Here is a 26,864-nt window from a genome sequence, read left to right as displayed (position 1 = left end):
ATGCCTGATATAGGCTCCTGGCTTAGCTGATGTCTGACAGGTGAGTGAGAGAGGAGGCAGTCACTAAATTAAATAGATGAGTGCACAAATGGGAAATCCTGACCAATGGTGTTTATAACCTATTGATGACCGAGAATTTCCAGACTGGCTGGAGACCTGCTTTGACATTTACTGACTTGTACTTATAACAAGACCAAGGGGGAACCTGTTTGGGTGAGTTGATTCCAATTTTCAGTTAGGATATTGAGTGGTGTCAGCCCAGGCAGAAGGACCATATTCCTGTGAGCTTGTGTGTATAATTGGCAAGTGTCCAGGGCTAGTCAGTTCAGCTTGGGGACAGGAGCACAAAGCCCCTGCTGCTGAGCCCCTCTGTGAAGTCACCGCATTCTGGTTAGGCATCATGACATTATCCCCTGGACTTCCCATCTCTTCATGCTTAGGAGAATTCCTGTCTTTTGTAGCCTTGTAGAATACAGGCTCGGGGAAGATTGGATCTGGAAGGGGCCAATGTTTATCCACCAGGCCCACTGGCCATCAGCGTCAGAATTACCTGGGACACTGGGGTGCTTGGGTGGCTCCATCGGTTAAGCATCCGCCTCTTGGTTTGGCTCAGGTCATGACCTCGTGGTTCCTGACTTCAAGCCCCACATCAGTCTCTACACTGATGGCACGGAGCCTGCTTGGGATTCCCTGTCTCCCTCTCTCTCTCTGCCCCTTCCCCCACCCTCTCTCAAAAATAAATAATAAAAATTAAAAAAAAAATTACCTGGGTTACTGATTCATTTTACACATCATAAAAATGAAGCCCAGGGAAGTACAGCGACTTTCCTAAGGTCACACAGCTAGTTTGCAACAGATGGTGATTATACTGTGGTATCACGAGAGCTGTATACGTTGTCACAAAGTGTTTTCATCTCTATTCTCCCATTTGATCTTCTCAACCAGTCTCCACCTGCCAACACAGAATTATTTGTTTTCATGTTAGGAGGAAAAGCAGTTTTTATTTGTATTTCTGTGTTAGTAGCCAGACATGACTTTCTCAAAAAAGGTACCACTAACCTATACAGCACCTTTGTACAAATTTCTAGAAGACACCCTTTCTTCCAGGAGGATGTGGGCCCATGTCACCGAAGTGCAAGCTGGACTTTGGTCCTTATTCCTGCTCTTGATCAAATGCCCTTGGACAGTTTCCAACCTGCACAACCGTGCGTGGTAGCCCTGTTCTCAACATGAAGAACTTGTCTTGACCTTTGGTTTGTACTCCCCAGTATCAAGCACAGAGCTGGTCTTGTAAGTGTTTTTAAAAAGGTGGCTGAATTGCTCAAGGCTGCCTGGTTGATCAGTAGTAGGACTGGAACTTCTGATTCTTGGCAAGGCCTCAGGCTGCCTTACACAGGAGACAACAAATTTTAACCTGGTATTCTGTCCATATTCTACCACTGGGGAAGTAGGCCAGGATAATTGAGTTCTCCAGAAATAAAAAAAAAAAAAAAACCCTTGGGGTAAACCCTGAAAACCAATGTTCAAAGTCAAGGCTGGACTTGTAGTGACCCCCCCCCACCTCAGATGTGAATGCCAGGATGTGCAGGTAGAAATAGCCGGATACCCTCAACCCCTGCAGGAATTCAAATGCCAACCTCTGTGTTTGGCAAAAGTTAAATGAGAGTTTGTAGCCAGGGAGCAAAGCCTCTCCCCATCCCCAACTCCATTCCTGCCTCTGCCCCCCTTGAAAGGTGTAAACACCTGAGGAAAGTTCCTGACCAGCTGTGCCTGGCCCATAATCGCGGTAGTGACACTTCTGCCTAGTAATAAACATGCAGTGCTTAGCCTTTTTGTTATACTTCTCAACGTTATCACAGAGAGACAACCTGTTTCCCCCTCAGGGCGCCCCCGAAGAGAATTTCCACTGCTCAAGGATGGAACGTTCTTAGCTCTGACTGTATATATAGCAATAGTCAGCTTGCTCTGAGCTCTTCTCAGGGGTTCAGGGCTTCACTGGGTCACCTTATTTCCTCCCCACATTCACCCTGCGAGGTAGGCGTTACTATGCCCATTTTGCAGATGAGGAAACGGAGTCAGAGGAGTTAAGTAAACCACTCAAGTTCACACAGCTAGCAAGCAGTGAAGCCGGGACTCAGACTCGCGCCCTAGGGTGTCTTAACCACCAAGCCTGTGTCCCTAACTCTCGTGCTACGCTTTCTTAGTCCTTTTTGATGGTGTCCCATACTAGGTGTGGAGAACAAAGACCTGAAGAGAGCTCTGTGTTCTGCACGTGTTTGCTGCGCTACGTGTTTTGAGAGCTTGCTGTGTTTCCAACACTGTGCTAAGGGACCTCCGTGGATTGACGTTCGTTTTCTTTTCCTACTCAAAGCAAACCAGTGAGTCACCACCATGGCTCCCACTTTCCTTACGAGGAGGTCAAGTCCCACACTTACGGGGAAAGGCGTGATTCCAGTTCCAGGTCTACATGACTCTAAAGCTTGTTCTCACTCCAAAGGCCAGTGTTTCTCAAAGCATGGTCCGTGAGGGTCCATGGGTCACCCCCATTTACCTCTGGTGGCGCGTGCAGAAATGCAGATTACTGGTCCACATTCAGTAGGGCCCGACCTACTAAATCAAAGTCTCTGACACTGGGACCAAGAAATCTGCCTTCCTGCCAAGCTCCTCAGGTTTTCCCTATGAATATGTACACTTAAAACTCATTTCCCCGGGGCGCCCCGGGTGGTTCAGTCGGTTAAGCATCCAACTCTTGAGTTCAGGTCAGGTCACGATCTCACGGTGCATGGGATCTAGGCCCGCATCAGGCTCTGCGCTGACAGCCAGGAACCTGCTTCGGATCCTCTCTCTCAAAATAAACAAACATCTAAAAAAAACAAAAAACCCTCTCATTTCCACATCTTGGTGCTGGCAATATGGGCCTGCTCACTCCTGAAAATTCATGGAGTTGTACATTTCTGATTTGTCACTTTTCTCGGAGTCTATGACATCTTCACACAACTTTGCCTCCTTTGCTCCACTATCTCACACGTGGTCACGGTGTTACATTTCCAACCTTAATTCGCACGGGACGCCACAGTGCACCAGGCCTGAAAAACCAGGCTATGAGAATGTCCCGGAGTCACCTTTTCTCTGCCTCAGGCTGTCACGCAAAGGTTACTGGCAGATCTCGTTTTCTTCTCTCCAGATAATTCCTCCAAAATAGATCACCCAAGTGCCTCACTCTGAAAACTTCCATCAGTTTCTTTCAACCCTGAAACCCAGATCATTACAAAACGGTCCCTTGGGGGCCTCCCGATGGTTCATCATCTGAGTTTCCACCATCTGAGTTTCGGGTGGTCCCCGAAACTTCTCCTTGTGGGCTTATTCCGTCCATGATCCACTCCTTGACCAACAACGTCATCTGTTCTTTTCCCCCCTTAACACTTGATGAGGGTTTTCCCTCTTCTTCTGTCTTCCTCTGCTCCTTCTAGAACCTCGGTAGAATCCACGTCCGAAACGTTTTTAGTCTTCAACCTCCATTAACTGACCCATTCCCTCTCTTATTCACAGGCATTTACTGAGCAACCATACATACTAGGAGCTCTGCTAGGGACAAGAATTTAGAAAATAAATAGGATGTGGCCTCTTTTCTCGTGGCATACAACATGTGTTTCTAAGTCACTTTTGGCAAATGCTTCTGGAGCTACTCCTTTTGATAAATGATATGTTGTCGTTGATGGGGACACTGATGCCAGAGGAGAGGAAGAAAGAGGAGGAGGAGGGGGGCGGGGGAGAGGAGAGAAGGAGGAAAGGAGGAGGCGATGATGACATTTTTTGAGCCCTTTGTCCATGGCAGGCCCTCTAACAATCATTTAAATGTATGACTTATTCCCCCCAACAACCCCTAGAGGTAGGTACTATTATCTCCCTTTTACAGATGAAGAAATGTAGACCAAGAGAAGTTGAGTGGTTTTCTCAGGGTCACACAGTTCATGGAGTCTCACTCCAGAGACAGGCCTCTCTAACATTCTCTTAGAGTCCTCAAACCATCAAATGAGAAGTGTGGAGGTACAGGAAAAAGGAAAGAGGTTGAAAGATGAGAAACAAGAGCCTGATGAGAGTATAATTTTCCTCTGCCTGGCTCCAAATGAAGAGAATCTGGAATGTACATTGGCTATGGAAGTGTGGTCTTATCTGTCCTGTCTAAAGGATAGAATTTCCCCCAAATCATAGAACCATAAATCTCAGGGGTGGGAGGGATGCTGACATGGTGTGTAACCTAACCCCCATTAGATGCCGAGTCTTCCTACAACCTTGTCACCAAGTTGCTCATCCAGGCTGTCTGGAATATCTCCAGGTACGGGGACCTCACTACCTTACGAGAGGGTTTGTTCTGTTGATTATAAACCAATGTAATGGATTCCGTGGTTTTGCCTGCCCAGCATCTCTCCTTCCTTTTGGTAACAGTATTCCCCGGTTTCCTCCGGGCAGCTGTCTACCCCCATTTTAGGTGATCCTACCAGGGGCTGTCTGTCAGTCAGCAGAGGAGTGGGTATATGACCCCAGGTTAGGCCAAACAGACTGTCTTGCATGGGACACCAAGGAACACGAGAACAGAAAAGTGATAAAACCACGTCACCGCGATACAAGCACCTGCGAGGGCCCCTGAGCAGCTTCAGGACTCCTGACCTTCCTCAGCTTTCTCTTCAATTCTGGAGGCAATCATGTCCTTCTATTAACCCCCCCCCCTTTCTTTTCTTTTTCTTGTCCTGCTTCTTAGCCAGGGTTATATTTTCAGGTTTGTACCCCAAATCCCTTAGCTGATATGATCCACTTGTGTTTTCTTTCTGTTGCATTGCATTATTCAATTCTTTTCTTAATTATCTCAATTTCTTTAAAACCACGCACATGGTTTTAAAACCTCTTCGGCGGAACACGCGGGTAATTTCCAGTGGGGCATCCCCCTGGTCCCACTCCCTGGAGGTAACCGCTGCTGATAGTTTCTCGTGTTCCCCCCAGAAACCTCTATTTTGTTATTTTAACAGCTCTGTTAGTTCTTCCTTACACTGAGTTAAAATCTGTCAGCCTGTGGCTTCCATTCATTCGTTCACACAAAGTCTGAGTTTTGGAAACCACTGAACAGATTTCCCTTTCAGGTAGACGACAGTTCTGATGCCGTGTGCCCTAAGTCTCTCCTAGAACTAGACATTCTCAGTTCCTCTGGTTACCAGCCCCGGGACAGTCAGGAAACCCGTCACCATCCTGGCCCCTTTCCTCTAAATACAGGCTAGTCTGCTGTATCTTTCCAGAACTGGGACAGCAGAACTGAACTGACGGCTATTTATTCCACAGTGATCTGGTTGACAAAAGCAGAACCCCCTGCTGCTATCCTCGTCCTTCTTGCTGTCCTATAAAATGCAGCTGGAGAGTCCCTGAGTAACTCCTGTCAGCAGCCTTATCACACCACTGACCCTGCTGTCCACTAACACACACACACACACACACACACACACACACACACATTAGCTAAATCAGATCTCCTTGATTCTGAATTTCTACTACTTTTTTCTTTTTTTTTAAGTTTGTTTGTTTGTTTATTTATTTATTGAGAGAGAGAGAGAGAGAGAGAGAGAGAGAGAGCATGAATAGGGGAGGGGCAGACAGAGAGGGAGAGAGAGAATCCCAAGCAGGCTCCTTGCTGTCATTGCAAAGCCCAATGCGGGGCTTGAATTCACAAACTGTGAGATCAGGACCTGAGCTGAAATCAAGAGTCGGCTGCTTAACCAGCTACCCAGACACCCCATTTACTGCTTCTTCTTTTTTTTATCCAAGTACTGGAATCGATACACATCCACCTTAAATTCTCTCTAGCGTGTAAACGCCTGTTAACATTTTTGGCCCTTACTTAGTGAAATATTACCAATAAAGTCCCTGTCCCTGAGAGAGTCTATCCTGAAAGCATAATCTCACTTTGCATAAGCTGAAACTCTGCACACTGAAATACAGCACCAACATCAGGACGTGTATCAAAAGCCTTAGGTTTTTGCATACCCTGTGGCCCAACAGTTCTATTTCTAAACTGTTCTTTGAAACGTTGTTCAAAAATAACCCCAAACTGCGGAAGAGCCTAAATGCCCCACAAGTAGGGACTTGATCAGAGAAACCAAAGAACAATCATGTGATGGAATATCATGTGGTTATTAAAGACCACGCTCAAGAGGAATAATAAATAATGTGAGAGGCCATTGATGCTATATTGTTAAGTCTACAAAAAGATTACAGGGAGCAGATGGCTGGTTCAGTCCGTGAAGCATGCGACTCTTGATCTCGGGGTTGTGAGTTCGAGCCCCACGTTGGGTGTAGAGATTACTTAAAAATAAAATCTTAAAAGATAAAATCAATTAATAAAAAACAAAAAGATTATGAAACACTTGAGGTAATACAATCCCACTTTTCTATGTGCCTAGATGCATAGAACAAGGATTGGAAGAATATACATAAAATTGTTAACAGAGGTTATCTCTATGTAAAGCGGTTCTGATTTTTATTGTCTACTATGTCTTATCCGTGTTTCCAGATGTTTCTGTTATAAACACTACTTCTATAGAAAATTAGTCTTAGGGGTGCCTGGGTGGCTTAGTCGGTTGACCGGCCGACTTCAGCTCAGGTCATGATCTCATGGTTTGTGGGGTTGAGCCCCGGGTCGGGCTTTGCACTACAGCACGGAGTCTGCTTGGGATCCTCTGTCTCCCTCCCTCCCTCTCTCTCTCTCTCTCTGCCCCCTCCTCCTCAAAAATAAACATTCAAAAAATATTTTTAAAAGTAAAAGAAAAATATGGCATCGACACCTAATCAAATGATCCAGAATTGAAATTGAGAAAATTAAGTTTAAAAGTAATTGTGCTATCTGGAAATTCTAACGTTCTTTGACTTGTACGTCCATACCTGAGCCAAAGCCATTTGGATGTCCGTTAAATCACAACACGCTACATGGCGTGGACCTCCTGGGTCCTTCAGAAATACCTGAGGTACCAGATGTTCAGTCACATAAACCAAAGGTTATCTACTTCAGGGATCTCAACTCAGATGCCTTCAGGGCTAGTCAAGTTGCATACGTGAGTGAGGCAGGCAGAGGGTAAGAGCGGTGGTGAACTGAACAGCACGTGCTACTCAGCTCAGGCCAATTATGCGTGGGAAGGCAGGCCCTGTCTTGCCAGAACTTCCGCTTTTCAAAGAGAAGCCAGAAATCTAGAGTTTTTTTTAATGTGACATTTTATAATTTTTAAATGTTGAGAACCAATTCAAATTCTTAAAATACGGTGTAGGTCAGGGCGCCTGGGTGGCTCGGTCGGTTAACGTCTGACTCTTGAATTTGGCTCAGGTCGTGATCTTGCGGTTCGTGGGATAGAGCCCCGCGTAGGGCTCCATGCTGAGCATGGAGTCTGCCTGGGATTTTCTCTCTCCCTCTCTCTCTGCCACTCCCTCCCTCTCTCTCTCTCCCTCTCAAAGTAAGGAAAATAAAAATAAATAAATAAAATGGGGTGTAGGCTATGCACCGTGTTGTGGGCCTTATCAGACTGTTAGTTGGCCCATTGGTGACCCCGGGTCCACAGCTGGTATGAAGCCTGAAGAGACCGGTAGGAAGCAAACACACCGACTGGCAAATGCCGCCGAAGCGGTGAGCAGGAAGCAGAATCAGGACTGACGGCCAAGGAACCATCCTGGGAGACGGAAAGCCAGCAAGGACCGGGCTGCAAGAGATCATTGAATTACACAGAATTGATACACAGAGTTGCTCAGAGTTACACTCAGTTGTACTCCAAGTTCCTGAGAGTAGAAGGGGGCCACCAACTGGAAGGACTTCAAAGAGAGAGAAGAGAGAGGAAGAGAGAGAGAGAGAGAGAGAGAGAATCCCAAGCAGGCTCCGCATCACCAGCACAGAGCCCGACGTGGGGCTCAAATCCACAAACCGTGAGATCAAAATCCGGGCAGAAGTCCAATGCTTAACTGACTGAGCCACCCAAGAGCCCCTAGATTTCCCCCTTTTGATGACTGTGACAACACGGCTCATTTGTTGAATGCATATGTATTAAGTTTGTAATCATTAAATACATGTTAAAGCTTTGTAAAAGGAATTTTATGGAAAAACGGCTCTAACACAGCAATTATTTTCTTGGTAGACCCTATCTGTAATTTTTACCAAAGCTGTAGTCTTAATGTATACACAGTTGTCCGTATTCATTGGATGGTACTGTGGAAAGGCTAGGGTTGCTTGTCAGTGGGGGATTCTGGGTTCTAGACTCAGCTCTCTCAAGCTGTGTGACCTTGAGAAGGCACTGAACCTCAGCGGGCCTCTCTTTGTGCCTCTCATTTCCAAAAATGAGAGTATCTCGAAGATTCTATCAGGAAGGAGCTGAAAGTGAAAAATCTCTTTAAGCCCAAAGCTTCATTACTCTCGAGCCTGCAGATAAGCCTGTGATGTAGCCCACCACCATGTGAGGACCCACACAGTAAATAACATTCTGGATTGGAAGATATCTTTAATGTGTTCCGAGAAAGGAGAACACAAAGTAAAGGTGTTTTCCCCTCAAAGCTTGGTGTTTTTAAAAAAATTTTAGATGGGATTTAGAGATATGACTTGTCAAATGTTTCTTGGAAACGTGCTTCAAATACTGCCTCTTCATCTCCATCAACATGACCTCAGCCTAAGCCTTCTTGGTGGTCTCCTGGCCTTTGGTTTTCTATCTCTCACCAATTATCTTCCTAAAAGACATTGAACATTCCCCTAATTAAAGCCAGGTGGACTGCCTGATGCCCACTGAATCAAACCAAACTCCTTGGCCTGACGTTCATACAAGGCAGCCTTGTTGCCTGTCTTCTTCCTTGGGCCTCCTGACCCCTACAAACCCTGTGCTCCAGCCAAAAGGAACTCCTCCTATAGGTGCAGGCAAACCGTCCCCTTTCATGACAACCACGCATCTTCAAATGCTCAACCCTCTGTGGGATTGTTCATTCTCATCTTGGTAACCCCTTAATCATCTTTCTAGGTGCTGGGGATCCAATGGTGAATATAAGAGAGAAGTCATTCCTGTCCACACACAGCCTGCACTGGGCCTGACATATGGTAGTAAGAAGGTACTCGATGAATATTATCTTGATGGATGAATGAATGAATAAATGAATGAATAGATGGATGTGTCCTTGAATAAGTGAATGAACCGATGAGAGAATGAATGAATCAATGGATCGATAAATAAATGGTTGGAAGGATGGAAGAAAGAATGAATGGGCAAATGAAGAAGTGACTAGAATGAATAAATGCATAGACATACAAATGTAGACAACTAGTTCACAGAATTTTAGCAAAGCCAGATTCAGTGGTCAGAAGAGAAGACAGAAATGGAAGATGGCAGACAAGTTAAATAAAGCCAGAGGCCTGTAGCTGTCACCCCCTTTTGTTTCCCTACAGCTACTAAAAGACAGCTAGTGTTGCCCTCTCTTCTTCTGGGCCCCAAGCTATAGGTACCCTTGCCCCTGGCAGTCCTGAGGAGAATGCCTCCTGCTCTCCGTCCACCATGTTCTCAGAACAGACTTGAGAATGCTCGTCTGCTAGGACTCTTGGGGAGGGAACAAGGAAGGGGATGCTGGGAAGGGAAGGAACAAGGATGGGGATGCTGGAAACATGAGTTCTGGGGTCTCACATGGACAAATAGAAGGAAGCTATTGGATTTCTTTCTTGTTTATGTTTTGAAAATCTTGTAGCAGGTCCCAAGTGAGCCATGGAAGCTGGGGGTGTCTTCCTGCTGGGTCCCCAGAAGGGTTTTCTTCACTGGTAACCTAGACCTCACCATAGGAAGTTCCGTGCATTTCCACACCTCCCTGCATTTGCCACTTACTCTTGTCTCCATTCCTTACCAGGCAGCAGGGATACTAATACTGCCATTCACGGAGTAGTTAGCATTTCCCATATATTAATCTCATTTAATCTTTACAACAACCTATGTGTTAGGGACTCTTGTCCTCATTACATAGATGCAGAAATTATAGTTCAAAGAGGTTAAGGAAGTAGTCCAAGACCTTACAGTGACCTGTACCTAGTGAAGCTAGGATCGAAATACAGTTTCATTTGACTCCAAAGTCCATATTCTTTTTCTTTTTAAGAGAGAGAGAGAGAGAGAGAGAGAGAGCGAGCATGGGGAGGGGAGGGGCAGAAAGAGAGGGAGAATCTTAAGCAGACTTCATGCCCAGCACGGAGCCTACTGTGGGGATCAATCTCATGACTGACCATGAGATCATGACCTGAACCAAAATCAAGAGTCAGACACTTAACCAACTGAGCCACTCAGGTGCCCCAAAGTCCATATTCTTAAGCTATGTATTATATAGCCATTAATATTTCTTCAAGGGTATATCTGAGGGTCCCAGCAGGAAACAGATGGAAGACTCTAAATGAGTCACTGGGGTGAGTTTAATAGGGATCGGTTCAAAGGTGCGGGCAGAGTTAAGGGAAACCAAGGAAGGCTAAGGGGCCCTTACCAATCAATAGCAGAGAGCTGCTGTCACCCTTAGGGCTCAGCAGAAGGAGATTTTCCTGCACTGGGGAGAAGTCACCTGATAGGGATCGTGCCCCTTGGTAGAGGAAACTAGACTGTGTCAACCCGAGGCTTGGCAGGGTGGAAGTTGGGGGATGAATACCCCCAACATCTCTGTCCTCTTATCCTTCCATTTCCTGTTGAAGCCACCCATTCGTCCAAATTCAAATTAATCCAGGAGCATAGGAACATACTTCTGTTCTCCATAAAGGTTAGCCTCTTGGGGCACAGAGCAGAATGAAGAGGGGGAGGGAAGTAGATCACCAGGGGAAATGGGTAATCTCTAGCAAAGTGGTGAGCTCCAATTTCCTTTTCTTTGGGAAGTCTTTGGATCCAGCCAAGTCAGAATAAACCATTTTGAACTCCCAGAGTAAATGAACTTTGTACTATTTGTTATGGATTTCCCTGTTTTCTCTTTGAGGTAGATGTTTGTATGTGTGTATGTGTATCTAGCTCCCTACTAGACTGTAGTACTCGAAGGCATATTTGCAGTCCTATCATCTTTAGGCCACTCTTCTCCCCCCGTGATTAACACAGAGCTTGGCACTTTGTTGACCGTCGGAATTACTGGTTGAATTTGTTGAGCACTAGTAACATACCAAAGATTTTCTCTGGATGAGGGAGATCTGTTCAGGTGGTATTTGCTGTGCTATGTTAATAGGTTTGTATTACACGCTTCCTGCTTTTGCAAATTTTTATAGCATTGTAAGCCAAAAGCTAATAGTTCTAAATATTTAACTGGAGTTTCAGTACTCAACTCCTTTTAGAGAGCCTGTCTCTCCAAGAGCATCCATATGCTTTGTCAACTTACCGAAGTCAGGGTTTGGACTGTCTTTTTCACTCAGTAAAAGTGATTTTCTTTCAATAAAACTAGAAATATCAGGGAATAAATGTGCATGGAATGATATGATGGCTGCAGCACAAGATGAGGCATCAGAATATCCATCCACTGCCTACTGTTTGGCAAGTGACCAATCTCTTTGAACCTCAGTTTTCTCATCTGCAAAATGGATGCAATACGGTAATAATTAAATGAGAACATACATGTGAGAGTTCTAAAGCTAATACACATAAAACGGCTCATGACGGTTAACAGTGGAGCAAGATGGTGGATTTAAACAACCCTTTAACAATTCTTTGACTGTGATTTTTAGAAGTATCACAAGTAAGGTATCTTCTGTAAAGCAGAAGGCTTGGAGACAGGATATTAGATAGCAAGCAAAGATTGTAACTTTTATCAAGTGAACATCTAAATGATCCCCACTATTTTCAAAGTAGATTTATCTAATGATAAACATGGAATCAAAAGTATTAAGCAAAATTTTTAATAGCAAAATAAAAAATGTAATCAAAAGTATTAGTATCAAAAAGGTGGCATAAGATGTTTCAAAAATAAAAACAAGGCTGGGGTTTTGGAAGTAAATTCAATCATGTTCCATATCAGGGATGGGAGAACATTTTTTTATAAAGGGACAGTTAGTGAATATTTTATGCTTTATAGACCATACAGTTTCTACTCTGTCATAGCATAAAAGTAGGCATAGACAATTTGTGAACAAATGGATGTAGATATGTTCCAATAAAACGTTATTTCACAAAACAGGAGACAGTCTAGATTTGGCCTGTGGCTGTAGTTTACCAACTCTGTTCTAGATGAACCCAGCTTTCCTATGCCAACAGGAGCTAGAGAAATTGACCACGTCTCCTCTATTATTATTTTAGATTATAAGAGAAGGTATCAATATTTTTTGAGTAACTACTAAATACCAGGCACTATAGTAAGCATATTACACAGGTAATCTCATTTCATTATGAAGGAGGTACTAACATTAACAGGGTTTTCTTGTTTTGTTTAGTTTTTTTAAGTAGACTTCGTGCCCAGCACAGAGCCCAATGTGGGGCTTGAACTCACAACCCAGAGATCAAGACCTGAGTTGAGACCTGAACTGAGATCAAGAGTTGGACACTCAACCGACTGAGCCAACCAGGTACCCCAAAGAGGTACGAATATTATTTCCATTTTACATTTGAGGAAATATAAGCAACTGAGCTGGGTCCAAACATAGGCTCATCTGCCCATCTCGTATTACCTTGCAGGGACGTTGAGCCTTTTAGCGTAATATTTAGTCCATTAATATTTAATGTAATTACTGATATATTTGGAGTTAATTTCACTATTTTAATATCTGTTTTCTGCCATTACCATCTGTGTTTTGTTCCTATGTTCTGGACCAGGACAGTGGAGCTGTGGGTTTTCCCTGTCCATTCCCAACTAATCCCATCACTTTTAGTTGGGAAAGCATGGGCTCTTGCCCCCACTGCCTCCTCAGTCAGACTCACCCTCTTCTGGCATCAAAATTACTGATCTCCTTTGCCAGCTCCAGGGTGATAAAGCTGCATTTCTTCCCCAAGGAGCAGGAGGAGTGCTAGATATGAGTAGTCAAAGGCAAGAAAGCCATAGACATCTACCAATCTCATCTGAAGCTCTAGGAACATGTTAAGAGTAAATAGTTCTCAATTTTTCTGCCTTTTTCTTGCTGTACCAGAAATGGTTGTTTCGGAGCCCAGTTTTAGAATTCCTCTTTTTATAGAGGGGGGATTGCTGTCCTCTTCATTCTACCATTGTGGGAAGTCTTTCCCTCTTTATCTTTAAGAGCACTTTTGGACCCAAGAACTACTTTACACAGCACTAGCTTTCTTTAGGTTAGCATTCATGGTATGTATTCTCCAATACATTTCCTTCTACCCTTTCAGTGTTCTATGATACCTCTTGTAGCAACATAATGCATTTTGTTTTTCTTTTCGTCCAACCTGACAGTTTTTAAGTTTTAATTAGAATATTTAATCCATTTTCATTTAATACAGTTACTGCTGTGTTCATGTTGAAAGCTACCATGCTATTGTTTGTTTTCTATTTGTTATATTTATTTTTAGTTTTTTTTCTCTCCTTTCTTGGTTTTTTTATAACTTCATTTTCCATTTATATTAGCTTGCTAGTTATATATGCTTTTACCATTCTTTTAGTGATTACCCTAGATGTTACAATGCACATTCTTGACTTATTACTGTTAATATAAAGTGCACTTTCATATAGAGTATTTAACACTTCCCAGAAAATGCAAGAATCTTAGAGCACTTGAACTCCATTTCCCTCTGTTCACAAAACATTATTTCATTAAAATACTGTGCATATATACACTTAATGTTTTTATAAAATATTATATATAACCCAGAGGAGGCATATACCAAAATGTTAAGGTTTTTATCTTTGGGTGGGAAGTGGGGGAGATACATTTTTTTATCTGCATTTTTCTTTTCCAACAATAAGCATGTGTTTTGTCAAAAGAATTTTTTTTAACTTTTTTTAATGTTTATTTTTGAGAGAGAGAGAGAAATAGAGTAGAGCGCAAGCAGGGGAAAAACAGAGAGAGAAGCAGACACAGAATCCGAGGCAAGCTCCAGGCTCTGAGCTGTCAACACAGAGCCCAACGTGGGGCTCGGACTCACGGACCGTGAGATCACGACCTGAGCCCAAGTCGGACGCTCAACCGAGCCACCCAGGCGCCCCTTGTCAAATTTTCAAGAAGACAAAAGGGAAAAAAGAACATTTGCCATGCAGACCCATTAAGCCAGAGCACTTCCTCCCCGCTCAGGTGCTCTGCACAGACAGACTCCTGCCTCCCCACCGGCCAACAGGGTGACTCAGAATGTGGGAAGGGCTGTGAGTGGGTAGGAAGCCCCTCAGGCCTGTGAGGATTACACAGGATTGCACAGTTTTGGAAGGATGAGGAGACAATGCAGCCCAGTCGAGGCTTGCTTGTTAGCTCGCCTGTTCCAAGTGCTGATCACCATGGGTCACTCTACCCAGGGCGATCAGCAATATCTGGTTGTGGACGTGACGGGACGTTGTGCAATGATTGGGCAAATCCAGAGGCTTCCTTTTGCAGAGCTAGCGAATGCTGCGAGCAGGGCTAGGCTCATGTGAAAAGGAATTAGGCACAAATCTGCAGTAGCCTCTTCTCCGCATGGCCTTCTCAGCCATGGCTTCGGTCCAAGGCACGGGCCAGGCCAAGCTAAATGCCGGAGATCTCCCTTCCCGCCTCTGACTCCCTGAATCCAGGCGCATCAAAACCCAGCTGTCCTGGAGCCTCATTGATCCAAAGCTCCTCCACTCTACGCTGGGTGATCAGGGGCTGAATAAGTGAAAACATTGCTTTGTATTTCTCTAATGCTTTTGAAGTATTTTCGTCTAGATTATCTTTTAACTCCGATAACAAGGCAATATGGAAATCACCAGAAGTCCATGCACTTGAGTTTCCCACCATCAGACTTATGGTACAGACTTGTACCCGTACCAATGCTTTCCTATTTCCCTTCTGTCATTGTAGAGGAAGGATCCCTTCTACAGGAGGCAACTTCTGTCATGTGAGCTATGGATTTTCTCCTTGCTTACCTTCTTAAGGACCCACCACATTAATATTCATTGTCTTCTTCTACATCTCCTACCTTTCCTTCTGCTGGGTCTTCTTTCTTAGCATTCAGATGTCCTATATCTCCAGTGTTTAAAAAACGAGCCCGAACATCCAACCAAAGTCAGATAGGACTAAAAAACCAAAAAACAAAATGCAACTATATGGTGCCTACAGGAGACAAACTTTAGGTTCAAAGACACCAATAGGCTAAGGGGCCCCTGGGTGGCTCAGTTGATTAAGTGTCTGACTTTGGCTGAGGTCATGATCTCACAGTTCAGGAGTTCAAGTCTCCCATGGGGCCCTGTGCTGACAGCTCAGAGCCTAGACCCTGCTTCAGATTCTGTGTCTCCTCTCTCTGCCCCTCCCCTGCTCACGCTCTGTCTCTCTGTCTCCCTCTCTCTCAAAAATAAATAAAACATTTTAAAAAAAGGTTAAAAGTAAAGGGATGGAGGGGCTCTTGGGTGGCTCAGTAAGTTAAGCGTCTGATCCTTGATTTGGGCTCAGGTCATGATCTCACGGTTCGTGAGTTCAAGTCCTGCATCTATCTGGCTCTGTGCTGACCATGCGGAACCTGCTCGGGATTCTCTCTCCCTCTCTCTCAGCCCCTCCCCCGCTCTCAAAAGAAATAAATAAACTCAAAGAAAAAGTAAAAAGATGGGAAAACCTCATGCAAATGACAACCATGAGAGGGCTGGAGTGGTCGTGCTAATATCAGACAAAACAGGCTTCAAAACAAAAAAGTGTCACTAGAAAGAAAGAGGGGCCTTTCATAAGATACTAAGGTTGGTGTTCAGGAAGACTTTATTGCATAAATGAATAGAGATGACAGAATGGAATTTATGACCTACTTTTGCTGGTGAGCAAATGGAGGCCCGAAGGACCATGGCAGACACTGAGGCTCAAGTGGATAATTTTTTGATGACCCAGGCGTGGGGCTTGGGTTTTCTATCCTCTTCCTGCTAGGCTGCCTCTCTAGCAATGATGCCAATGATAACCATTACGGCACGCTAGACATCACTTGACATCACATATTAACCCGTTTGTCCTCACGTCCCCATCAGTGTATGAGGAGGGTGCTGTGATCCCTGCTTGACATATGAGGAAACTAAGACACGGAGGGTTGAGTGGCTTACCAGCTGCTAAGAGGTAAGCCTCTGGATATGAACCCAGGCGGTCTGACTCTGGAATCGGTAGGTCAACCCACCAGACAACATTGCCTCAATAAATTAACCCTATTAACAGGTCAGCTTCATAATATATAATTATGTCCCAGAGGATGATGTCTAGCTCACCTCAAGATTGGAAGGGTCAGCTGAGCCTTCCCGGAGAAAGTAACACTTAGGCTAAGGCCTGACGATGCGTAGCAACTGGCCAGCCAATGAGAGACTTGGGTGCCGGAACCCTTGGAGGAGACACGGCAAGACGCATGCGAGGAAGCGAGAGAAGAACGGAGCTTGAAAGCGTTGAGAGCGAGCGGCGAGGTCCAGGGCAGGACAAGGAGGCGCCATGTGTGAAGGCCTTCAAGTGCGTGTAAGCACTAGCATGTTTTGGCTGCTGTCAGCTACAAAACCTAGACTCGAAGTGCCTTCAATGATAAAGAAATTTCCGATCTAACTTTACAAGAGGCTCAGAGGTGGGTGGCTTCAGAGTTGCCTGAATCCGTGGAGCCAGAACCTTCAGCTCGTGGTTCTGTCATTCTCGGCCTGACGAGAAGCTCTCCTCATGGTCACAGGGGGGCTGTCAGCAGTGACGAGAGCAACAGGCTCCTTCGCCGAGAGTGGCCCGTGGTAACTACCACAGACTGCCTTGTCTGGGGGGTTTAGAAAGCCCAAATTCCCTCCAAAACTGGGGGCGGGGGGGACGTGTCTATGTGGATGAACACAGGGTGTAGTTGGGAAGGGAGGGAGTGATGATTATATAGGCAACCCACACCGTCCACTACATCATTGTTAGAGCTTGGAATTTTTTTCCAATGGTAACGGAAAGCCATTGGAGGATTTTGAGCAGGACACCTGCTTATTAATGGGAAGAGAAGGTATCTTCCTGATTTATTTACGTGTAGGCCAGACCTGATGCTTCTCTCTCTCTCGCTCTCTCTTCCCATCCTTCCTTCCTTCCTGTAAATGGATGGCTATGTTGCATGCACTATCCTCTTTCCTTAAAAACCCAGAGCCATGTTTACCTGCTGACTTTATTCAGCACGTGGGAATTGACACCATGGAGAAACACTCCATTTCTTTCAAATTTGGAAGCACTGTACATGTGAAAATCTCATGACTACTGTTTTAGTTCTAGTACAAAAAGTAGTAATTTGAAAGCTTTTCTTATTTTTTAAAATGTTTATTTATTTTTGAGAGAGGTGGAGAGGGAGAGCACAAGCTGGGGGAGGGGCAGAGAGAGAGAGAGGGAGACACGGAATCCGAAGCAGGCTCCAGGCTCTGAGCTGTCAGCACAGAGCCCGACGCGGGGCTCGAACTCGCAAACCGTGAGATCATGACCCGAGCTGAAGCCGGACGCTTACCAGACTGAGACACCCAGGTGCCCCCAAACCATTTTTTAATTGACTGCCCTTTGCTCTCTGTGTATGCATTGTTGAATGCCTGGCACGTAGCACGTGTTCACCACACGAGTGATGGCAATGAACTTGTACCACGGTTGTGCCATCCCGGCGGCAAGGTGCACGCTTTCTGTAAAACCGGAGATGATGCCGTCCTGGCACTTTCATCAATTCCAGACGATTCATACTGGTGAAAACCTTTCACTCCTTGTTTGTGAAATATTTCTTTTCTAAAAAACATTAAACATGAAAATTTTGAACAAATATTATAAGTGAAGAGCCTTCTTAGGGACGTAAAAAAAAGTATGATCTAGCACGGTACGTACCTCAATGTCTTCTCAATAACGTGAATTCTGCCGAAACTTGTCTTTGCCTGTTTCTGTATCCGTAAGGTGATCATTAGTTTTCATGAGTGCTGGTCGTGTGCCTGGTGCCGTCCGCTCTATGTCGATGTCATTTGCTCTTTCCCAGGAACTCCACGGGGTCAGTTCTGTTAGTATCTCCTTCACGGACACAGAACTGGGGCTTTTACATGAAGTAAATGGCCTCCCCCGTGTCTTATAGCCCGAGAGTGGAAGAGCTGTCTTGCAGCCCAAGCTCATATTCATTTCTCTTTACTTCCTCAGCAAGTTTATTATAGAAACTATGTACTGTTCCTTTACTTCCCTATTAAATTTTGGTCAGAAGTAAATTCTCAATGATTTGCCTCTAATCTTCTACAAATTCAACACATATTTATTGAATATCTACTGATGGCAAGGCATTGTGCAGGAGACTTGAATGTAGAGATGTAGAGGGCTTATAAAAGGGCAAGGACTGGGGCCCTCCCTACAAGGCCTTTATATTCTAGAAGGGAGCTTGGCATAGTATGGAAATTATACACATGCAAGGCAAAATAAAGTTAGACAGAAGCTAACTTCTTGAACATTATACTATGTGCCAGGAACTATGCGTACCTTATTTGCATGTTCTCATTTAACCTTCTGAAAAAGGAATCAGAGACTCAGACTCCTTAATAATTTTCCCATGGGGTGCCTGGGTGGCTCAGTCAGTTGAGCGGTGGACTCTTGATTTTGGCTCGGGTCATGATGCCGGGGTTGTGGGATCGAGCCCCGCGATGGGCTCCATGCTGAGAATAGAGTCTGCTTGGGGACTTTCTCTCCCTCCCCCCTCTCTCTATCCTCCTCTCCCCTGCTCGTGCTCTCTCTCTCTCTCTCTAAAAAAAAAAAAAAAAAAAAATTGGAAAAAATAATTTGTCGAATGCACCATGTAGAAAGCAGGAGAAATCAACAAACTAGGGTTGGAAGCTTGGCCCTAACTCCTGCCTCAAGAAAAGATAGAAGTTAAAAGTAATGACGAGTCACTTGAATTTTAGGGCACGAGCAAAATCCTGCTTGAGGAAGAGGTGGCCTTTGGAATTGTTGAAGGAAGAGAAGACTGGGGAGGGGGTCAAGCAGACAGCGTATTGCAGTAGAGGGAGTGACAGTGTGAACAAAAGAAAGGTTAGTGCTGGGGCTGTGTGTTTGAAGAATGGCACCCAGTCCATCGAATGGAGGATATGACATGTGCACCCGATGGGGGGAACGTGCTTGAGAAGGTGGACTGGGTTCCACCGAGGAGAACTTTCTCTTGACAGGTGATGGGGAAATGAAGGTGTGGGCAGGTCAGTGATATAACCAGAGCTGAGTTTTAGGAAGATTAACTTTATGAGCTTTAGGGTGACTCATAGCTGATGTCACTCCTGTTGTTCTGACCCCCAAGGTGCTTTTTCTCAGCTTTTCCTTCTCCCAAGCAGTGAAAGGAAGAAATCTCCAAAAACAAAGACAAATGCCATTCAAGGTATATACCCCCATTGCTTCCTCCTTTAAGAGCTTTTGCTTTTCTTCTTCACTTAAAGTCAATTAAGAAACATTCTTCCTCAGAGAAAATGGCTAATGAATATATATTTTAAAAAGTAGATACGCTAGTAGTGGAGAAATACTCATTAAAAGTAAATGAGTCAGCACCAAATTAGTTATGAATCTAAAAAGTCATAATACTCAGTGCTTGTGAAGATGCGGTGAGGTGGACACTAACATGCAGTGCTCAGAGGAGTGGGACTTGATGGACACGGTCTAAGAATTCCACTTGTAGGAATTCATGCAGAGGAAGTCACCCAAGATTAAGACAAAGATTTGTACCCAGAGAAGTTCACCACTAAATTCCTGAGAATAGTTAAAATTTTGAAAAAATTCTGATGCCCCATCTTAGCAGGAAGGCTAAAATAAGGTGCAGCCTGGGGTGCCTGGGTGGCTCAGGGGGTTAAGCGTCTGACTCTTGACTTCAGCTCAGGTCATCATCTCATGGTTTGTGAGTTCAAGCCACACATCGGGCTCTGCACTGACAGCACGGAGCCTGCCTGGGATTCTCTCTCTCCCTCTCTCTCTGCCCGTCCCCTGCTCGCTCTCTCTCTCTTGCGCAAAATAAATTTTAAAAAATAATGTGCTGACATATAATATTAAACAATATGATGATACCTACAATGAAACTTAACTCAAAAATAATTTTGATTATGTGCTAGAACCTCTCTCTCTCTCTCTCTTTCCAAGTTGGGCATTGCAGGGAAAGCTAACCTCCCTTGTTTTCCTACACCAGTTTCTTTCTTCTCCCTCTGTCTCCCCCGAGATAACCACTATTTTGAGTTTGAAATGTGTCCATTCAGAGCTTCACAAAAATACCTTCCATGTGTGCTTAGCAAATACACATTATTTTGGCTTGTGCTTTTTTTTCCCCCCTGGTAACTAGACTGTATGTCTTATCCTGCAACTTGCTTTATAATGTGCCTTTTAATTATGTGGGAGAATCCTTGCAGCATACCAACTGAGAGGAGGAAGAGAGGGTATTATACAAACAGCATGAGCTCAAATATGTACAACTGATCTCATGCTTAGAAGAGAGGCTAGAAGGAGAATATGCCAAAAATACTGGCAGTCTATCGTCTGGGAGAGGGATTTGGAGAGACTGCTCTTTTCTTCTTTATGTTTTTCTGTTTTTTTTTTTCCCCTTCAGATTCAGCACATAATAATTTGACAACCAGAATAAAGTTATAAAAAAAACCATGTAGAATGGCTCAAAAATGTCCCTTTACCTGTGAAACACCAGCCCTCCCCCCTCCTGCATTCCCAGAGAAGTGTTTTTCCACTTTATTCTCCAGAAGAGGGGCCCTCCCTTTCCCTTCAGTTCTCTCCCTGTGCCTTGGAGGTGGTGACAGAGATTTGTCAGCCTTTTGTCTAAAGCAGCTGTAACATCTTTGCAGCAAGAATTTCAAATAGCCACGCTCTGCCACACTGAACAGAACATTCCGAAATAGAAATCGCTACACAAGAACGCTTAGCGTTTGATCAACCTGGTAAGTAGTTTCACAAAACATCATTGCCTGGTCCCCAGTCAAGGCAGAGGGGGCTTATATTATGAGAAAGCACCTGTGCACGCGTCCGCATATCACCAGCCTTCTTCTACGGGTGACAGCATCGGGACCCTGCCCGTGAGCCACGTGTATTCCCAGCGTCCAGGACAATGTGTGATGAAAACGGTCCTCAGGGACCAAGGCGATTTGTAAAAGTCTACTGTCTTTTGGTTGTTTTCCTTTTTGAAAATAATGTAAAAATAACTTTAGGCTTTTTCCTCCTTATTATAAAGGACTATATGTTTGTGTTTTAAAGTAGAAGACACAGATAACTGAAAGGAAGAAAACGGAATGCCCGTACACACTCAGATTTGGTGCGTAGAACACTCTTCCTTTCTAAATGCTATTAGCCACTAAAACCAGGTGGCCCCTCAGAGAAATGGCTGATTGCAAGGCTGGGGCATAGAAGGTACAAGATTAGCCTGAAACACCTTGTTGTGCCAGAAAGAAAAGCCAGAAGGAAATGCTCAAACACACACACACACACACACACACACACACACACACACACAGAAATAGAAAAAGTACATGGGACATGTGAAAAGGCTCAAGAGCCAGCGTGAATGGGCTCCTACTGGTCAAACCTAGACTATTTTGAGCATCACGATAAATATAGACAGTAATGGACGGTAACCTGTTGAATCAAATAAGACTTTATAGCCCGTTTTGATAATAAGCAAATAACTTAGGAGGAGCTCTTCCTTACAATTAATGTAGCAGAAATGATTACATCAGAACAATCACCCTTTGTCACTATATTATGTAGTAAAAATGGGGTCAAGATTCATCAGTGGATTCTACACAGGAGCTAGGGAAGAAGTCTGATAAGGAATGGGAAATTTACACAGTCTCAAAGTGTCCTCCCAGAAATTACTTGTTAGTTACAAAAGGAGAAATAAAAACTGCACTGTGAAGAAGGCACAAGTGACAAGAAAGTGATGAAAGGTAGTATCACCACCAAGGGACAGACAGACGTCATGGGTCTCTAGATGTGATACCTTGAGAAGGACACAGTATCGCTTATGCAGTTTTCCAACCGAAAGTGCATAACCTGAATGAAATCATAAGGAAACATCAGACAACCTAAATCGAGGAGCATCCTATGAAATACAGGCCTGTGGAGCACCTGGGTGGCTCAGTCGGTTAAGCATCCAACTTCGGCTGAGGTCGTGGTCTCATAGTTCATGAGTTCGAGCCCCGCACCAGGCTCTGTGCTGACAGCTCAGAGCCTGGATGGAGGTTGCTTCGGATTCTGCGTCTCCTTTTTCTGCCCTCCCTCGCTCACCCTCAGCGTCCCGCTGTCTCTCAGAAATAAACATTAAAAAAATTTTTTTTTAAATACGAGCCTGTGTTCTAAAACACTGTCATTGATATGAAAGACAAAGAAAGTCCGCTGAACTGCTCCAGATAAAGACAAAAAGACGTGACGGCCAAAAGCAGTGCACTGCCCTGAACTGGGTTCTGAACACGGAAAAAGAAGTTCCTGTAATGGATCTAATGAGGATAATTGATTAGGTTGCAGGATGGACAGTAGCTCAGAAGAAAGTATTGTATCAATCTCCCATGTCTGGAATTTGCTTTTGGCCTGTGGCTAAGAGAATATCCTTGTTCGTAAGAAATGAATATAAAATACTAACAGTTAAAGGGACATGCTATAGGTAACCTACTCTCAACTGTTTCATAAAAAATTTTGTGAGCACAAATATAGGAGACCAGCTGGAGGGAGAAAAAGAAATGCACAAGAAGGATATACAAGTGTTCTGTGTACCACTCTTGCAAATTTTCTGTAAGTAAGAAATGATTTCAAAATAAGCTTATAAGTAAATAATTAAGGAAGGGGCGCTTAGCTGGCTCAGTTAATAGGGCATGTAACTCTTGATCTCAGGGTCATGAGTTCAAACCCCATAATGGGCACATAGCCTACTTTAAAAAGAATTAAAAAAAAAAAAAAAGTATTTCCAAATAGGGGCGCCCGGGTGGCTCAGTCGGTTGAACATCCAACTTCAGCTCAGGTCATGACCTTGCAGTTTGTGAGTTCGAGCCCCGTGTCGGGCTCTGTGCTGACAGCTCAGAGCCTGGAGCCTGCTTCAGATTCTGTGTCTCCCTCTCTCTCTGCCCCTTCTCTGCTCATGCTTTGTCTCTCTCTCTCTCTCTCTCTCTCTCTCTCTCTCTCTCTCTCTCTCTCTCAAAAATAAACACTTAAAAAATATTTTAGAAAGTATTTCCAAATAACCAAATAAAAAAATAACATTGGAATTGCTATTTTTAGGAGTAATTAACTCAGCTGTGAAAAAAGAACAGCTCTAATCTTATTAGTGTCAGGTGATCCTCACATACACTAGGGGGGCTATCAATCCAGAGTGTTTTTCAAACAAAAATGGAATCAGATTGAAGCTAAATTTTGTTAGCAAAGCAAAATCGCACAAATGGCTTTTATCCATACACATAAATACCCATAATTTGTAATTAACCATAATTATTAGCAGTTTTATCATTATCTTGTGTTATTCAATTGCATAAAAGTGCCTTCATTTATTTAATTGATAGCTGCCAAATACAGGTTGCTTTCAGTTTTCCCAACTACAACTGATAACGTACTTCATCAGATCAAAGGATACACCACTTATAAGAGACATCACCATTATTTTATGTACAACTAAAGAAAGAAAAATGTATCCCAATATGCGAGATGTTGGAAAATCTGCATTTAGGATTTGTGAAATAAGTACTTTTTCTTAAACGCCTAGAACTGTGGTCTGACAGCTCAGATTCAGGTCAGAAAATGAGGCTGCCTGGGGCCCTGCGCGATTAGGCAAGTTGCATGACCTTCCAGGATGATTCAAAAAATTCCTTGGGGGTTTATTCAGAACCTAAGAGTCATTATTAAAAGGAAGATAATAATGCCTTTCCCGGCCAACTTGTTTTTCACTTTTACTATTGTTTACTAAACACTAATGTTCTGTGTCATTCACGGTGTCTGCCCAGGAGGATTTTGCAGTTTAATGGGAGAGAGGAACAAATAATTGTTCTGCCCTGAAGATCAGGTATGGCCAAGGGAGAGACAGAAGGGGAGCAGGGGGCACGGAGAGGGAGGGCAGTGAGGGGGAGACACTTGATCTTGTGGGATTTATTCACGGAGCAAATATTTATTCATCTTTAACTATGCTTTGGACCGTGCTAGATGCTGGCGTTGAGCAGGTATATTGGGGACATACGTGGGAAGGGGCATCCCAGGCAGTGGGAGCACTGATGCAAAGCAATGCAAGCATTAAGAGTGTGGTGTATTCATGGGGCGCCTGGGTGGTTCAGTTGGTTAAGTGTCCCACTTCAGCTCAGGTCATGATCTCACAGTTGGTGAGTTCGAGCCCCGCATCAGGCTCTGTGCTGACAGTTCAGAGCCTGGAGCCTGCTTCGGATTCTGTGTCTCCCCCTTTCTCTCTGCCCCTCCCCGAATTAAGCTTTTTTTCTCTCTCTCTCTCTCTCTCAAAAATTAACAATAAAATTAAAAAAAAGATTTTTTTTAAAGAGTCTGGGGTATTTGTGAAACAGAGATTGTTCTGGAGAATGTGGGGAGCTGCAGAAGATGAGACAAAAGGCAGGATGTCATTGACCCCATTTGGCCAGTGAGAAAACAGGTTCAGAGGGTACACAGTGTTGTAGGGTCCCACAGCTAAAGAGTGATGGGTCGTGTTGGATGCATCCGTTCTGGGCTCTCTCCCCCATGGTGGGCTCCTTAAGAGAAGGAGGCACATTTTTTTCTCCTAAGTGCCTCGCCCAGCGAGGTCCCATCCTAGATGTTCAAGATGTGTTTGTTGAATGAATCAGGCAGTGAACCACGCAGGGCTCCTGGAACGGTTTACATAAGTTCTGTTCAGAACTAGGTGTTTCCTAGATGCCTACACTGCTCAGTTCAGGGCCCTGCCTTGCCTGGATTATGCAAGGAGGTGGCTTTACTGGTCTGGCCACTCTCAGTTGGACCCCCTGCCAGGCCTCAGAGACGGGCAGCCTGATCGGAGGGACAGACAGTCAGACAGTCCTTCTCAGGGCCTCAGGGTAAGCCCAGGCAGGCCAGTTCCCGGAACCGCCCTTCCTGCTGGGACCTCCCTGGGGCTGGGGCTCCGGAGAGCTGGTCTCACTGCAGGCAAATCTTGTTTCCAAGGCAATCTGCTGAATGAGAAGGATGAGTAAGGGCTTTATGAACTGTAAAAGGCTGCAGAAACACGGGGGATTGCCATTTGGTATGACTCCTAATTTCGCGGAAAGATAGTTCTAAGAGGGACCTTAGTAATCACATCATCTGTCCCCTGCCCTCGTTTCCCAGATGAGGACAATGAAGCCCAGAGAGGGGAAGGGACTTGGCCAAAGTCATGTGGTGGGCAAGAAGCTTTGAGGAGCCATGCAGTGGAAGGGACAAGAACTTGCCAGTAGGTGGGTGAAAGCCTCCCTGAGCACTCACAAGTCTTACCTGAGAGCCCTTCCTGGAGCTGAGAAGCCAACGGTGAAGACAGAATGTACGACACAGGCCGTCGGCCACGGCAAACGCAGCTCTGGGTCCTGGGGTAGGCGGTGTTGCCCTTGTTGGCAAGGAAGGGCAGGAGGGTGGCAAGCAGGGGAGGAGGGAGGGCTTGACCACCAGGCAGAGGGCTTTGGAGTTTCTTTGGGAAAGTGACATGCACACGGACACAGCTCCCCATGGAGCTGGAACAGTGGCGGGCAGGAAAGCGCTCGAGGAAGATCTCATTGGGCATCCTGTGTCTTCTCTGCCTGTGTCCTTTTTTGCACCCCTGCATCTCTGGTGGCGGCTCCCTGTGTCTGCCCCAGGCAAGGGAAACCCTCCTGGAAGAGCACTTCTAGGGAATTGAGGCGTCAACCGAAGTCCCCTGGTGAGCCAGAAAAGCGGCCACAACAGCCTGATTCAGAGCCGGTCTGGGCCTCAGTGTCCTCGTCTGTACAACGGGCAGCTCCTTCCAGCTCACGCAGATTCGAATGGCTGAGGTTCCGAAGAGTCACCCTGGCACCGGTTGCCACTTCCTGGGTAGTGCCTCTCCCACCCTCAGAGCCCTCCTTCCGCCCTGCAGCACCCCTCCCACCCCACCCTCGCCTTCAACAGGCTCCCGCCTCCTCTCCACCTGAGTCCCGCTTGCCTCAGCTGTCCTTCATCGACGTGCAAGATTTCCCCGCCCCTCTGGGCCCCTCGCAAAGCCCCCGCTGGAGAACACGTAGCCCCTACTGGAGGTCTAATCAAAGCATTATTGCCTCTCCTAAGTTACCTGTTTAAGGTTTGCCGGAGCCCGTCTGTAGACGTGGCTTACGGCCAGGGGGTGACTCTCCCGGTGGGAACACTGGAGAGGAGCTAGGGAGGACAGGCTGACCTACAATGTGCCCCACATCTGCTTTTGTATCGCTGCCTTGATTCCAACATAAAGGATGACACGGAAACAGAGGAGGGACTCATTTTTATAGAGCTTCGGCGGTTCTCCAAGGCATTGTTGTCTAATTTGGTCCTGTCGCCAGCGCCGTGAGGCAGGTCCAGCAGAGCCGTGCAGCCAGGCCAGGCAGCGTGGAGGCAGGTGAGACAGACGGTGGGGCCGCCATCCGGGCCTTGCCCCTCACTAGCTGCCGATGTGGGGCAAGTTTCTCGGCCTCTCTGATCCTCAGTTATCTCCTCTGCAAAGGGAGGGTGATGATGTTAATAACAGCCTGTACTTCCCAGGGTTATTACATGAAATGACTCGGGATGTGTGGTGCACATTCTGAGGACTAGGAAAGCGGTCACCATTAGCACTCTGATCCTACTTGTCCCCGTGCGTGTCCCAGTG

The 26,864-nt window shown here is 45.2% G+C and overlaps 1 long non-coding RNA gene across 1 annotated transcript; it reads left to right on the top strand.

Moving 5' to 3' along the window:
• Nucleotides 1–24,011: 24,011 nt before the first annotated feature.
• Nucleotides 24,012–26,475, top strand: LOC115506161. Its single transcript, XR_003966259.1, has 3 exons — nucleotides 24,012–24,089; nucleotides 25,367–25,604; nucleotides 25,867–26,475. It is a non-coding gene; the product is annotated as an uncharacterized LOC115506161 (long non-coding RNA).
• Nucleotides 26,476–26,864: the final 389 nt, after the last annotated feature.

Source organism: Lynx canadensis, chromosome F2 (genome assembly GCF_007474595.2).
Source record: "Lynx canadensis isolate LIC74 chromosome F2, mLynCan4.pri.v2, whole genome shotgun sequence".
Lineage (NCBI taxonomy): Eukaryota > Metazoa > Chordata > Mammalia > Carnivora > Felidae > Lynx > Lynx canadensis.
The sequence above is the reverse complement of the archived record's forward strand: the minus strand, read 5'-3'. Positions and strand labels throughout refer to the sequence as shown.